The sequence below is a fragment of the Oxyura jamaicensis genome, chromosome 11, assembly GCF_011077185.1.
Source record: "Oxyura jamaicensis isolate SHBP4307 breed ruddy duck chromosome 11, BPBGC_Ojam_1.0, whole genome shotgun sequence".
Classification (NCBI taxonomy): Eukaryota; Metazoa; Chordata; class Aves; order Anseriformes; family Anatidae; genus Oxyura; species Oxyura jamaicensis.
Window position 1 is genome coordinate 8637739 of NC_048903.1, and position 14442 is coordinate 8652180.

General features: G+C 39.1%; 1 protein-coding gene across 5 annotated transcripts in view; it reads left to right on the forward strand.

Annotated features, from left to right (window-relative positions):
* Nucleotides 1-14212: 14212 nt before the first annotated feature.
* Nucleotides 14213-14442, forward strand: part of ZNF536 (zinc finger protein 536) — a 342846-nt gene continuing 342616 nt past the window's right edge. For 3 of the 5 annotated variants that reach the window (XM_035336770.1, XM_035336761.1, XM_035336768.1), the window contains exon 1: nucleotides 14214-14328. The gene's annotated coding sequence lies outside the window, so the exon portion shown is untranslated. Of the gene's footprint in view, nucleotides 14329-14442 lie in introns of all 5 variants that reach the window. The other 2 variants (XM_035336771.1, XM_035336774.1) reach the window with 1 other exon arrangement.

The following is a 14442-nucleotide window of genomic DNA, read 5'->3' on the forward strand; positions in this document are numbered from 1 at the left end:
AGGATCCTGCCAGGAAGGCTGGTCACCATCGCACGCAGGTGTCCCTCCCCCCCTGCTAGGCACCATCCCTCTGGCTACAGTTAAGGCACCGTAGCAGTCTGAGAAGACATTAATTGCTGTTAACTGCGATGGACACTTCTATCTTTAGGCTTTGTTTAGGGCAAATTCCACAGCAATTGCATTGTTAGAAGCCATGGATCTGTTAAAGTTGGAGTTATTAGGCCATGTGCTTTCCCTGTGTTGTCATTGTGGGAACACCACCAGAGCTGACGTCTGTGCTGGGCAGGGGAAGTGTTAAGTAGAGAATAAAAACAAGTCCAAATTCCCATTTGGAAACTGCATGCCTCAACAAATACCACCATTTGTAGCAAGTTATTTGCTTCTTGGTTGTAATTCTGTGTCTTTTCAAAAGGGAGGTGGAAAAAAGCGTGTAAAAGAGATTTTTGATACTTCACGGTATATTGACTGAACAGCAGAAAGCTCCCCAGTCTGCCTGTTCCCCTTTACAGTTTGGTTGTGCTTGAGGTAACACTTTTCTTGTTTGCCACATGATTACCAGTGTCTCCCCATGGCAGCACCCTACACACCCCACAAAGCAGGTGGATAACTCACCCTCACATTATAAATCTGAAATGTCCCTGTCTTTTTTGTCAGACCACCAATGGATGAGGGACCTGCAAAAAACAAACAGAAAACAAACAACAACAAAACAACAACAACAACAAGCAAACCCCTCTCCTCCTTTCAAATAGGAATGTGATCTCTGCTGTGGCATTATGAGGGCTTGCTGGTGGGCATGAGCTGGTCTTCCTCCATGGGGTACGAAGGAAGGAGAGACGGCATGTCCTTGGGTGCGAGAGCAGCCATTTATATATTTATTTAGAAGCAACTCTGAGCAACAGCACGTTTACTAGCTTGGTTCATTTTTATGGATTTGATTCATTGCTTATTAAAACCAATGGAAATCTTTCCATTGTTTTCAGTTGGTTCTGGCTCAGAACTTCTTGGTGCTTGACAGTATTTAGTAGGAGCTGAAAGATCTGAACTTCTAAATCACGATATATAATGGTCTTCTGCAATGCCTGTGTCTTAATTATATACATAATCCCAATATTTGTTGAAGCGTATTTCTGGGTGAGCAGTTTCTACTTTGTTGATTTTTCACATGTATAGTGTTGTGAAACAGTTAAATAAAATATCATCAATATTGTATTTATCCCAAATGTGAAACTAAATGTTGAGATCAGTTTTATCCAGTCATTAGTTTATGGACACTAAACCCTCTGAGAAATGTCACAAACTCCCTTGATGTCCCTGAGCACTAAATTTAGCATTTGGATCTTCGACTTTACGGAAGGATACATTAAAATCTGATACAGTCAGATGACTCCCCCCTATGGGGTGTACATCTATGTTGGCTTTTACATCACAGTTATTTTAGTCAAAATCTGGCAGTAAAATATTTTAACCAAAAGTTTTCTTTTTTTTTTTTTTTTCTTTTTTCTCTCTCTCTCTCTTTTTTTTTTTTTTTTTTTTTTTTTCCTGGGGTATGCCAAGCACTTTTCATAAGCATGCAGCATCTTTTCAGATGATAGCAGATCAACCGTTTCAGCTTCTCCAGTGTGGCTGCTATATGCGTCTATAACTGAGGGGTATTTGTGCAGCTGTATGTAGACCTCCACGCACTTGGGATGGTGGCACATGGTGGGTGTGTGTTGTAGGAGCTGATGTCTTCAATAGTACTGAGCATTTCCAAAGGCAAAGTATTTTGTGGTACTGTTTGCATTTTTAGCAAAGATCAATGAGATCATGTTTGTGTCTTTTATGTTGACTTTCTAAAGATATTCTAGTAGTTTTATCTTCCCTCAGGAATCTTTAGAGAATCTGTGGATTTCAAGTCACTATTATAAAGTAGTACAGGACAATGAGTTTGTAAGCACTGTTACCTGTCCTAGAAAGCAGATTCTGAGAGGAATTATTTTATCCTTATAATTTAATGTATCATGTAATGAAAATTAATCTATGTAATTCAAATTCAGACATTAAAACAAGTTAAAGGGGTCAGTATATACAATAAATTTCTCTTTGCCAATTTACTCAGTTAATTTAGACATTGCCTTTTCACTTTAACTCATTAAAACTTTCTTGCCAAGTTTACTTATCTGTGTTAAGGGTACAATTAATATTATAATTTTTAATTATCCACTTGGATTTATCAGAGCCAAAGTGTTTCCTTAAATATGGATATCAAAATAGAGCCTATATTTTTTAGGAAAGTGAAGCTCTGCAACTTCACTAGTTCCTTAATAACACAAATATTTATATTTCCTTCTCCTTACTATTTATACATCAATAGTTGTGTTGTTTTGTTTTATTTTATAACCCTAACATAATACAGTACTGAAAGCTATATTTTGTACTACTTAATTCTGTACCACTTATTCTGATTTATGGCATCATTTTGTTTCCAGCTCACTCCTTATCTTCAAAAGGCTTGATCCAAAACTCATCAAATTCAGAGGAATAGATCCCAGTGGGCTTTAGATTAGTCTAGTAGGGTGAAGTTGTGGACTTCATGAAGTTTGCATTACATGTGCATATATTCACTAGTAAGATTACTTGATAGATTTCTAATTCAGCTTCTTCTGTGTAGGAGCAAGTTCTTGAAAATCCTGGCCAAGCACTTGAAATTTAAGAGACCATTTTAGTTGCATATATTCATCCATTTTCTTACTATGAAATTTGAGAATACATTTATTTGCCAGTTTGATTTTATCATCATTATGGAGGGCTCATGTTTCTAATTTCTTCTACAGGCTCTTGAATTGTTAATGTTAACTCATACTGAATCCAACTTTGTTTTCTAATGGAGGGACAGCATTCTGAACTTGTGTTGATGCTGAGCTATTAAAAAGATGTTCTTCAGGAATGACAGTCGTAATAAAGTACACATCATCAAAGGGATGGTAGAACATTAACGCAGAAGACATCTGGTAAATAATAGCATAATGTATTTATCTTATTGTTTCTTAGTTATAGATGTACAGAGTGATAGATATAGAATTATGAAATTGATTTAAGTTATTCAGTGAAGTAGTAGTTGTTCTGACATCTTCATTGCTGTCTTTTCCTTTGCATCGGACACGGTCAGACTGTAACACCCTGGACATATTTTCCATTATATATCAGCTAGAACATTCCTGCTTTTGCCATTTACCACATAGTTCCTGGTATTCTGCCCAGTCATGTATATAGACCAATGCACACAGAATTATTTTTATTAAATAAATACAGAACTGAGTTAATATGAAATGACTGTAACAGATACTACTAGATAATCATGTATGCTACAAGCTACCTTAAAATACGTTTTTGATATATAGCTGCAGTGTCTGATACATAGCTATTGTGCAGCTGATTAGCTGTACTGAGAAATTACTCATTCCCCTGTATTAACTACACTGTTTAACTACACCGTATCCACCAATCAGCATGAAGTATGCCAACTTTGTTTAGCCTGTGCACTTGTGCAATGATGAACAAGTAATGCATAAAACAAACCCTCCTACCTAATCAAACATTCCTCAGAGATTTGAAAACAGAAACAAAGGGTAAATCCATTCATAGATTATAATGGTAAAACAAAATAAAGTTTGACATATGTATATGGAAACTATGAACACAATATGTGAATAATTTTTTTTAAACAACAACATGTTTGAATTATTAATAAATGCAAAAAATATGTTTTAACACAATATGGAACAATTGGAAGGATATATTTCTTTAGAATCACAACGGTCAGGAAAGATCTCTATTGAATACAAACACTATACATTTTTTCCCCTTTTGGTTTGCATTTTAGCTTTTTCAAATGTCTATGTTATTGTGAAACACTGCCACGGTTATAGCTGGGAGAAGTTTCCCTTTTAGATCCTTGAGCCTGTAGTACAAATTTAATTCTCTGAGTACTTAACAAATGAAGTTGGTTAACCTTCAGAGTGTGAAACCCATTTTTCTCTTCTCATCCTAGGGTGTTAGGTGTTGAGGACAGCTGATGAGCAATTCTCTAGAGAGGACTGTACTGTTATCCAGGAAAGAGCTTACATTTAATTTTGCCATATATCCTGGTTGCCAGGTTATTTGATTTTAAGATAATTGATGGATCTCTTTATGGGTATATTTTTTCTTAGTCATCAAGAGAGCTCAAAATATTTGATAAGAGTTACTTTATTGGAGAGTAGTTAATATTGACAGGATGAGATACCAGAAAGTTTTTTCTTTTTGTTTGTTTGTTTTCTTTACTTTTTCTCCTTTCTCTTCAGATTTGAGCAAACACAGTGCTTGCAGGTTTCGAGGAGGCTATGATGACCACTGTGGTTATTTTCACTGCTGGCTGCACATTGGCTGGAGGCCTACATTCTGCCCATCTCTACAATTCTTATTGACTCTTGTGTCTTCTGTGTGAGCAGATAATGTACAAAATACTCATCAATTTAAACACCATATATAAATAAAATCCTAAATTGAAACCATCACAAACAAGTCAGAGTAAAGACAACAGTGTCATTAACATTGAACCGTTAGAGGAAACAATGTGAGTGAACAACAATGCCAGCTTTAACTTTGAATTCCCACTTGTGTGTTGACTTGCCACCCAACCTTAACATTAATCAGAAGCTTTTCTGCATTTTATCTCCTCATTTACAAAAAAATCTTTGCTGAAAGGTTATATAAAACTCATTATTTACCTGAGTGGCCAGGAAGGCTCTCAAAGTGCTGTTCCAGGCTCTCGGGTGAATGCTTATTTATAGTTTTTTAATAGGCATCCATTACCTGATGGTTTGCAAAGACTCTTTTTGAACCAGTTCCTGTCTATTGGTTAAATACAGATTGATAACTTTTTCTTAAAAATATTGTTATTATCCAGATAAGCTCATCACCTTTGGATTTCTAAAGTGGTGATTAGTTTTAGCTTCCAAAGGTTTATTCAATATTTTCACTAGTGTTACTGAAATTTTACCCAGTGGGCCATATTCTGGAAATGAATTATAACATTGCAAAGCTTGCAAAACCTGGAGTACAGAAGTAACACGAGCCTGTTTACACAAAGATGTGCCTCAAACCTATTTAGCTGCTCATGTATTGACTAGTCCAAGCACAGGGTATAGAGGTGGGAAAAGGGTGTAGCATGTTTTAAAATGCCTGTGAGCTTGGAAATACAGCATTAGGGATATTTTGATGCCTAAAAAGACATAACAAGGGTTATTCACACCTCTGTGCAATTTGTGCAGTCTTTGAGCTTCACTGGTCTTGCTTGGTGTATCAGTCTGCTTTTGAGGATTTGCTTCTAGCTTAAATTACAGTAAAAACAGAAAAAGAAAACCCAGAAAACATCTCTGCACATTTTTTCCAAATGTAGTTTGGCAGTAGGAGCTCAGAGGACCCATGCAAGCTACTTCTGTGAGGATGGCAAGTTACACCATGTAGTGTCTCCCACTCTTTGTGAAGTGAGATCAGTCTTGTCTCAGCCTTGTTAGCTCTACAGACAATGCTTGCTTGGCATAGCTCCAGCATACACGCATCTCAGACTTCTCACCCACCTCTGCAGCTGTTAGCACATCTGTAGGATTTCAGAATGACAAGTCCTGGCTAAAGAGGTGTAAAACAACATGGCCATACCTGCTCATGCCTTGTGATCCTTGAGGGCTCTTCCAGTTTGTAATTTATATCTTAAAATGACACTCTTAAATAGCATCTGTTAAAGTTTTAATCCAACATATATATGAAATGGCAAAAAAAGAAAAAAGATTACTAAACTTAAAAAAATCCTAGGAAACAAGTAGTTTGTTTGAATTCTCTGGGGCTTTCATAGGATTCCTAGAAGCCCTGAAAAATCGGAGCTGCCTTTTTTGGCTTTGTTGTTTTTGTTATTTCTTATTTGTATGGTGTGAGAATAATACCTGAGGGTTTTTTGTTTGTTTGTTTTGTTTTGTTTCGTTTTTGGCTTTCTTCCCTTACACTTGCCACTTTTTCTACAATCACTTACTTTATTTTTAACTTGGAGGTTTCAGTTCTGTTCATGATTTTTCTCCTCCTTGGGATAGAGATAAGTGGTGAGAAGGAGTGGTAGCAAATACTCAACAGAGAAAGTGGCTTTCTCATCTTTTTAAGTAGATCAGGTTTTCAACCATCTGAAGAAAACACCCACATTTTTTATTTATTTTTTATTTCCAGGTTGTTTCAGAGAGATGGCTTACCTTCAAATTCATCTGATTATACATAGATTCTTTACAGGAAAAAAAAAAAAAAAGACCTAAGTTGCTGATATAAAATTAATTAGTAGCTGGAAAAAGCTTTTTGGTTAAGTGAGAAAATTCCAAATAAATACCAAAGACCTTAAAGCCTTTTGAAGTTAGCAGAGAGAAAGGAAGTAATAAAGGTCATAGTGCTGTTGTTGTTTGACATCACCTTTGCTGTTGTAAAAATGTTGTGGAAGTTTCTATCTTAAGCATTTAAAGTATTATCTTTTAGGAAACCAGTTTAGCTTTTGGTTAAGAAATACTGTTTAAAATGATGTAAGCATAAATAATTATACTCTTTGCTTCCCTCTGCTGGCTGTGCAGACAGAGTTAATTTGCTTCTTGTCGTGTGACCCTTTGATTCTAAGCAGGTATGTTGATTTTAACAGTATTCATTTCAAGCCTGGATAGAAAAAAGTGGGAAACAGCTATATATGAACAGAATTATGGAAGCAGAGAGAATTTTGAGAGAAACAGCAAGTCTTTATTTTTGAGGCTTTAAATTATTAGAAACATATTTGTTATTAAGGAAGGTCCCTTTAACCTCTGCTGAACTCATATTCTGGACTGGTTTAGGTGAGGACAGGAGAGTCATATTCATTTTCTTTGAAGAAAGGCCAGGTGCTGAGGTATAGCAACAATATTTTGGCAGGAAAATGGCAAATCAAATCCAACTGTCCAAAAGGGCTGGATATGAGCAGAGCTGAACAAATCTTTGTGTGTACACACATCATTCAGGTGCTTTGCATTACACAGAGAGCTCTCCACTTCATCAGTTTTCAGATGTTCTGCTCTGCACTAGTGTCACATTGTATTGATGTATATTTTTCAAATACATATCATAGGCAGTGCAGTCCTTTGTCCTGCTCCCAGAGCCTCCGCAGCTAGTAATGGGGACATTACCTATGTCACTTTCAAGTGTCCCATCTCCTGCGAGGAGGTGAGATAGTCCTCTCTGGGGGGACAGAGCAGGTGGAGTGGTGCCTGCCTCTGGGAATTATTTGTCATGCTCTCCGGCATTGTTTTTAGTAGATGTTTATGGTCCTGTGACAGCATACCTGGAAAGACAGGTAAGACCCCCCCCCCCCAGTCCATTCCCAACCCACTTTCCCTTCCCACCTCTTTTCCTTCAGGTGCCCAACCTGCTTCCTTTGGGCATGGCTTTGATGGAGGCTGTGAGGATGGAAAAGGTGAAGGGAAGCCTGTGAGCTTCTACTGCAGCTTGAAATTAATACCTGGTGTTTGGGGTAAGGGTACAATGACCAAATGGGCATAAATCATGGTTTTCAGGCCTGTGTCATAATGCCAGTGTAGCAGTTAATAAGAGTTATAGGATTCCTATTATTATTATTTTAAATAAGAACCTGCTATGTGTGTCCCTGGGGCTAGCTGGGAGGTGGTGGTGAGGGGCCTGGGGCATGCCATACTGGCTGGGCTTCCACCACTGCTGTGTCTCCCCTGCTGCTGGCTGGGGAGAGGTGCTGCAGTTTGGCTCTGCAGGATGAGGAACGCTGTATTTTGAGGCAAAGCTGTGGGTAAGCTCTGCCCTGAACCCCACTGCCTCTCAGTCCTCTCCCTCTCCAGGTGGGCAGGGCTGTGGTGCCATTTCTTGGCTGCCATCTCTCATGGCCATGGCAGTGAGGTGCTGCTGCCAGTTGCCATGAGGCTCTGCTGGTGGGGACAGCCCTTGCACACACAGTCTGGCATGGCCCAGCTGGGGACACAAACATGGCCAGCAGGAAAGATCTTGGTTGGGGGCAGCCACCCCTGGGACTGCCTGGGGCACAGGAGGCTGCAGATGGCACTGGGGTGACTGCTGAGGTAAAGGAGGGAGGCGCCATCTTTGAGGCACCACCCAATGGCACAGCCTGTGTGGGGAACCACTGAGGAGCATCACATTCAGCAGGTGAATTGTTTGGGGAAGCCTCCCAAAAATGGCTTGTGGTCTGCTATGGATCTCTGATCTTTGAGATCCTCACAAAATGTCCTGAACCTCCAGCCTGAGTCACAAAACTGGTGAAGACAGGGTATTTCTGTCTAGACACTGGTACCTACCTAATCAGCTGCAGATGAAGCAATATCAACAAACTTTTAACAAATGATAAACACAGTGTGCTCCTTGCTGTTGGTACCCAAGTGCAAGGTATTTACCAATTTGGTGTAGCCCAGTCCCTGCATACACTGCTTACAGGTGATCAATGTAGATGGGGAAAGTAGCACTGGTTTAATGGCCTTAATTACTGTACCATGGGGCTTAAATAGTGAAGTGGTAGTTTAAAAGGTAAGATATAAATGTTTTCAGCATATCATCAAAATTATTCTTTAGCTGTTTGCTTTAGGCATAAATCTGCAAACTTTCTGATAGAACAAAGGCTTCAATGTGGTGAGGAGAGGTGGTTGTGGGGGTGACTGGTAGGGCACCCGTGGGCTGAGGTGGGTGTGTGGGCCAAGGCAGGGGCTATGGGGAACCGGTGGGCAGTTGGGAAGGCTGTGTGTAACTGGCAGAGGAAAAAGCAGTAGTGGGCTGGCACCGGGCAGGGAATATTGGTGTTCATCAATAGGGGAAAGCATCCTGAGTGCTGGGGAGAACCATGAGGTTATAATCATTACAAGCCTATGGCTTGCTGTGATCTTTGGGACCAGAATGGAAAGAAAAGGGAGAAGTTTAAGGAAAGTGTTGAAAAGTGGAATACTGGTTAGATTATTTGAATAAGAAGAAATTCTTACCCCCCAGAAATATTATTGGATCTGATCTCAGAGATAAGATCAAAGAAAATCACCTTAAATAGCTCCTGAAGAGGTCTGATGTCCTGAGACAGGTTATGTGTGAGTTTGCTGCAAGAGCTAGCTCAGTGCCAATGCACTTTAAAGATGAAGTGCAGCTATTATTTTGGATATTTTTTCCAGTACTTTCCCCTCTTAGTCAATCATAATTCCTAGTGATTATAGCTGGAAAAGTACACCTGCTGTACTAATCCCATGTAAATTTAAATGCTAAAGTTTAAATCCTGGAGCAGCAGTTATCTTCTGATCTTCTATATTGTCCTTGTATTTGGGTTTACTGCACCTTTCATTCTTACTCTTTCAGAAGATTTCTGAGTCCTTGTTTTGCTGAATGGGAGATAGTCACAGAATTATGTCCTGGATGGGGGTTATAAAAGCGGTGTCTTTATTCTGGAAGCAGAATTTTTTTTGATTCCACTAGGTGGATCTATTGAGAATATTGTTCATTAACCTAAAAAAATCTCTCTTGCTTTGGGAAAGAAAAAAAAAAAAACAACTTTATTTTTTATCATTTTACTTAGTTTCTGATGTTCAACAGAAATACAAAGGTGACCACTTTCATCCATAGAAACTTCCAATGCCACGTACCAGTCTGTTGGTCTCAGTAATACATTGATGGACCTTTTCTCTTCATTCCAGTTTCACCTTTGTTTTGAAAAGGAGGATCGGTGCTGCCATGACTATGAGAGGGAGCTGTGCCTCCATACTGCTCCTGCTTTAGATACTGCTTCTGTTGCACATCTTCCAGATGCCCATTTTATACTTTATTTTTGACCATTTTTTGGTGTCTGTGATTTGATGAATTGTTGCAATGACTTTGTGACAAAAAGTGGCCAACATTGATGCCTGGCTTCATTATATGCTTTTAGCTGACCCATGAAACTTGATTGTGACACCAGGCTCAATGATAGTTGACTGCTATAGTTGAGAATGCAAATTTATTTCCTAGAAATGTGGTTGGTGGTTTTTTTTTTTTTTTTTTTCCTACAAATTCTGATCACCTCTACCTTTGAATCCCTGTGATGATCATATCTTTGCTGATAAAACTTGTATTTTGACTGTGGACCCTGGGAAATAGCTTGTTCTCAACTGGGTTCTGCCTCTGGTCTGTTTTGAAAGCTGGAATCTCACAGTCCTTTTTTCCAGGAAGTTTTCTTACACAATCTGTACAAGTGGGAAAACCTCCATCCACCTTGTCAGTTTGCTGGGGTTGTGCCCAGGAAACTCCTATGTTTTTAACAGGCATTTTGGAAGGGGTTTCCCTTTTTCCTGTGAAAGTGTTTTATTTATGTCTTCTTGAACCATGCTTCAGCGACTTTCTTGCTGGATGACTTGTATTTTCACTGGCTCAGACTGCCATGTACATCGCACCACCTGTTCCAGAGTTTGCTGCAATATTTACTGTAAGTTTTCTGAAATTCCTTATTTAAAGTCCCCGCTATTAGATAATTCCTTTTATGAGCATTTCCTTAACAATATTAAAGACTTAATGTTCCGCTCTTCCTTGGAAAAGAGACCCCCTCCTAAAGGCATTAAGTTTTCAATGGACTTCTACAGCCTTTGTTAAAAGAATGCCCAGTTGCTTATCATCTCTCTTTAGGAAGGAAATGCTGATCACACTTTTTAAGAACAAAGGCAGGATTATTCCTCAGTCCTTCCTCATAAAGCAAACAACTTATAAATATTTAAATATATAAAGCTAACGTTTCTCCCCCACCCATTGTGTAAATTAGTATATGACCACTTGTATTTTGATGCTTCCGTGTATAAAGCCTCATAAAATACTCCTCCCACCTCTCCTCCCACTTAGGCTTTTTGTTGTATTCATCAAACTTGTGAGATTTGGGATTTTCTTCCTTTTCATTTATGCCTGTCCAAAATAAGAACTTCTGAAATCCTGTAATTTCACAAAGGTGGAAATCACAAGGAATAACAATATTGCCTGCCCAAAAACCTCAGCTCTCATTTCCTGTCATCCTCCTTTTTGAAGTTTGACAAGTCTGTATCTGATAGCTTCCATTGCCTGAGAAGGTGCTCCCTGTTCTCTAAGACGGTGCAAGGACCTTTCAGAGTAAGTCAAACAATGGACATTTTGTCTGCTCTTTCCTTCTTTCCCCTGTAGTGTTTTTGCCAAGTTAAAGCACTAGTGTAGTCCTGCCTACTCGTAGAAGAGGCACAGAAGAGGATAAAATCAACCAAAGAAGTAGAAGTAGCTGGGGACAGTGAAGCCTCTGCAGTTGAGAGGACGTGAAGGCTCTGAAGAGAAAAGACCTTTCTTTGGATGCAAAAAGGAACAACATTGAGATGAGGGGGAGGAATGGGGAGGAACACTGGAGGATGCTACAGAAGTGCTGATGGTATTGGGGAATATTAGGAATTCTGAGCAAGGTTGGGGCAAAGCCTCCCTGAGCTCATGTCTGAGATCTTCTGAATCACATCTATCCAGTCAACATTGCTTAGGAGACAAAACCTGTGGCTGAGTCAATAAAGTTTGGGAGGCATTTGTCTTTAGGAATGTAGTCAGCTCGCAAACCTACATTATCTCTTCAGGCTCCATTTTAGGGAAGGGTTGGCCATCCCGACCCAAATAATCATGGCTAACTTGTCCTGGGGAAAAGCATTTTGATTGGTTTTGTTAACAGCATCCTCCCATGATATCACCATTGCCTGCATAGTAGCCTCTGCTTCCAGATTTTGAGAAGCTTTTGCTTGATATGCTCTTCCTGTAGAGTTGAGTTGGATGGTCATCTGCTGACTAGGAAAAGAAAATTGACTGGGCATTCACCAGTGGTGGACCAGTGCTGACAACTCTGCCATCAGTTTAATGAGGGTTTAGAACTTAATCTCAGCTTACTGGGAGGTGTTTCCTCATCTCTGTCCATTGGCAAGTTTCTGGAGGGAAATTTGTTCTCTCCGGAAAAAAAAAAAAAAAAAAAAAAAAGGAGAAGAGAAATTAATTTTTGCAAGAATTAGAGTCAAAGTCCTCGTCCTCACTCTTTGTTTTCACTCCGTTCCACTGTCATTAAAAGAGCATCATGCACTTTTACCAAAGGAACAGGAAATCCCAGTGAGATGTCTAAAGCTCCTCTGCTGTCAGTACTATTTCACCTATCTCTAGCCAATATTCTTATCTTTGTTTCAGGAAAAAGAACCATGGGGTTTTCCTGAGCTCTCATTCTTCTGTAACTCTTTGTGTGGTGCTCTCAAATCTCATGGCTGACAGTGATTCCAGGTGCCTGATTTGGCCCCTGCTTCTGAAATGCCATCACCTCCTATATAGTTTGTATCGTGAAACCCTAGGTCATGGAAATCATAAAGTGAAATCTGATATTAAAACAAAAAGGTACAGCTTATTCTTTTATGAGACAGCTAATAATGTTCAGCCTTGACAGGGTTAAAAGGCAACATCCATTTCCCCATTATCTTGTTTAAAAAGTGCCTTTTTTAAAGTCCATATGGCGACTTCCTTTCGACCTGCTTTCCCATCCTCGTCTCTTTGTCAGGGCTGTCACTTATAAAGAATCACTTGACTTACAATAACAAGTTCAAAAGAAGACAGAATATAATCAGTTGATCCACGAAGAATTGAAATAAAGAACACCCCCACTGCTCCAGTTATCATTCCCATAGAGATAGTGATATTATTGATGTGATTGCTATGCTAATTTCTATAGAAAAAACTTGTATTTTGGAATTTGTTCAAAGAGAATTTCAGACACATCAAATTGGAAAATGCAGAGTGAATTCCTAAACTTTTTAGTATAGGCATGGGAATCTTTTTTTTTTTTTTTTTTTTTTTTTTTTTTTTAACATTGAATAGCTCTGAACAACTATTTATAAACTTCACGTGAAGTCAATTGGAAAAAAATCTTGCTCATTTTTGAGTTATTATAGAAAGTTAATTTACTGCAGTTCCAGAAAGAAAAGAAAAAAGTCCTACAGTACCTATAGGGTTATTAATATCATCCCTATAACCTGCAAGTGGGATTGGACCCCAGAATCCAGAAATAGAGGTTAGGGATTATAAAAGATGGGTACGTTTAAGTCCACTGTTTAGGAAGAGCTAATTAATCTATACCCCTTCCTCTGCAATTCCATAGTCCCTCTGAGAATTGCCACAGACATAAACTTTTTTTTTTTTTTTTTTTTTTTTTTTTTTTTTTTCCCTTGGACTCCTATTTTAACTAGAAGGTTTCAGCTTGTGATGTTATGCTTTTTATGTAGTAAACTGATTTAAAATGTATGCCAGTCATCTTCAGGGAACTCATTTCAGTCAAGATGAAACTAGTCTTACCTGAATCAATGTTTTAAGTGTCCCTGTGGCTCGGCATTTTGAATAATCAATCTGTCTCCATCGCTTCTTAATCATGCGCATCACAGTCTTTTTTATTTGTCAACCCTTTCGGATCCTGGCTTTTTGTTATTAACATGCCCCTAATGTCACATGCAAGCCTTTTCTTTAAAACAAGCTGCTCATTGGTGTATTTTGATACTTTTTATTATTACTAAATCTTTTTTTCCCATAATTACACCACAATCATTATATAATCCCATAACAAAGAGTCTATTGAGGCACCATGCTTTTGTCAGCTATGGGACACAGAATCCATAATTGCATTTTTCAGCTTCCCCCCCCCCCCCCCCCTCCCTCCCCGCTTAGTAGAAACACAACCTATTTCACCAGTCACATTTGCACCTTGTTTGCTTGGTTATATATTATTTACTAAATCGTTGCCCTGCGGATAAACCTTGTAAAGTTGCTTTAAAAAAGTTATTTGTTTGATAATTAAGTCCTGAAAACCCATCGTTTAATGATTATTCCGAACCCATAAGGCAGAGAACCTCCATGACGTTTTTCTCTAAGTTTAATTACCGTATGCTAATTTCCTTGCCTACTACGTGATTAATTAAAATCATATTTTCATAATCATTTGGCACTAGTATTGTTTTAGAATTATCATGATCCCCTAAATAGTGTATGTAAATAAAGTCGGTTCTAATGGAAAGAATCAAAATGCAACGCTGAGGACCTTTATGTGTTTGTATGCATGCGATTGGCAACATAACTGGCTTATTTACATTAAATACGCCACAAGGTTACAGTGCAGATCAACGTCACTTTATCGCTGATTACTTCTCTTAAACGCCGGAGCGGTGACTGATGCTCCGGTCCCCCCGTCCACCGAGGTTTCCCCGGGAGTTTTTTTTGGGAGAAGCGGACTTTGCATAGTTTCGGGAGCAGGTAAGAGGGGCGCTTTGTGGAGACCGCCGCTGCCCCCGGGGGCTCGGCGGCGCTGGCGGGGCGCGGGCAGGGGCGGCGGGGGCTGCGCGGGGGCTGCGCGGCCGCGGGGGTACC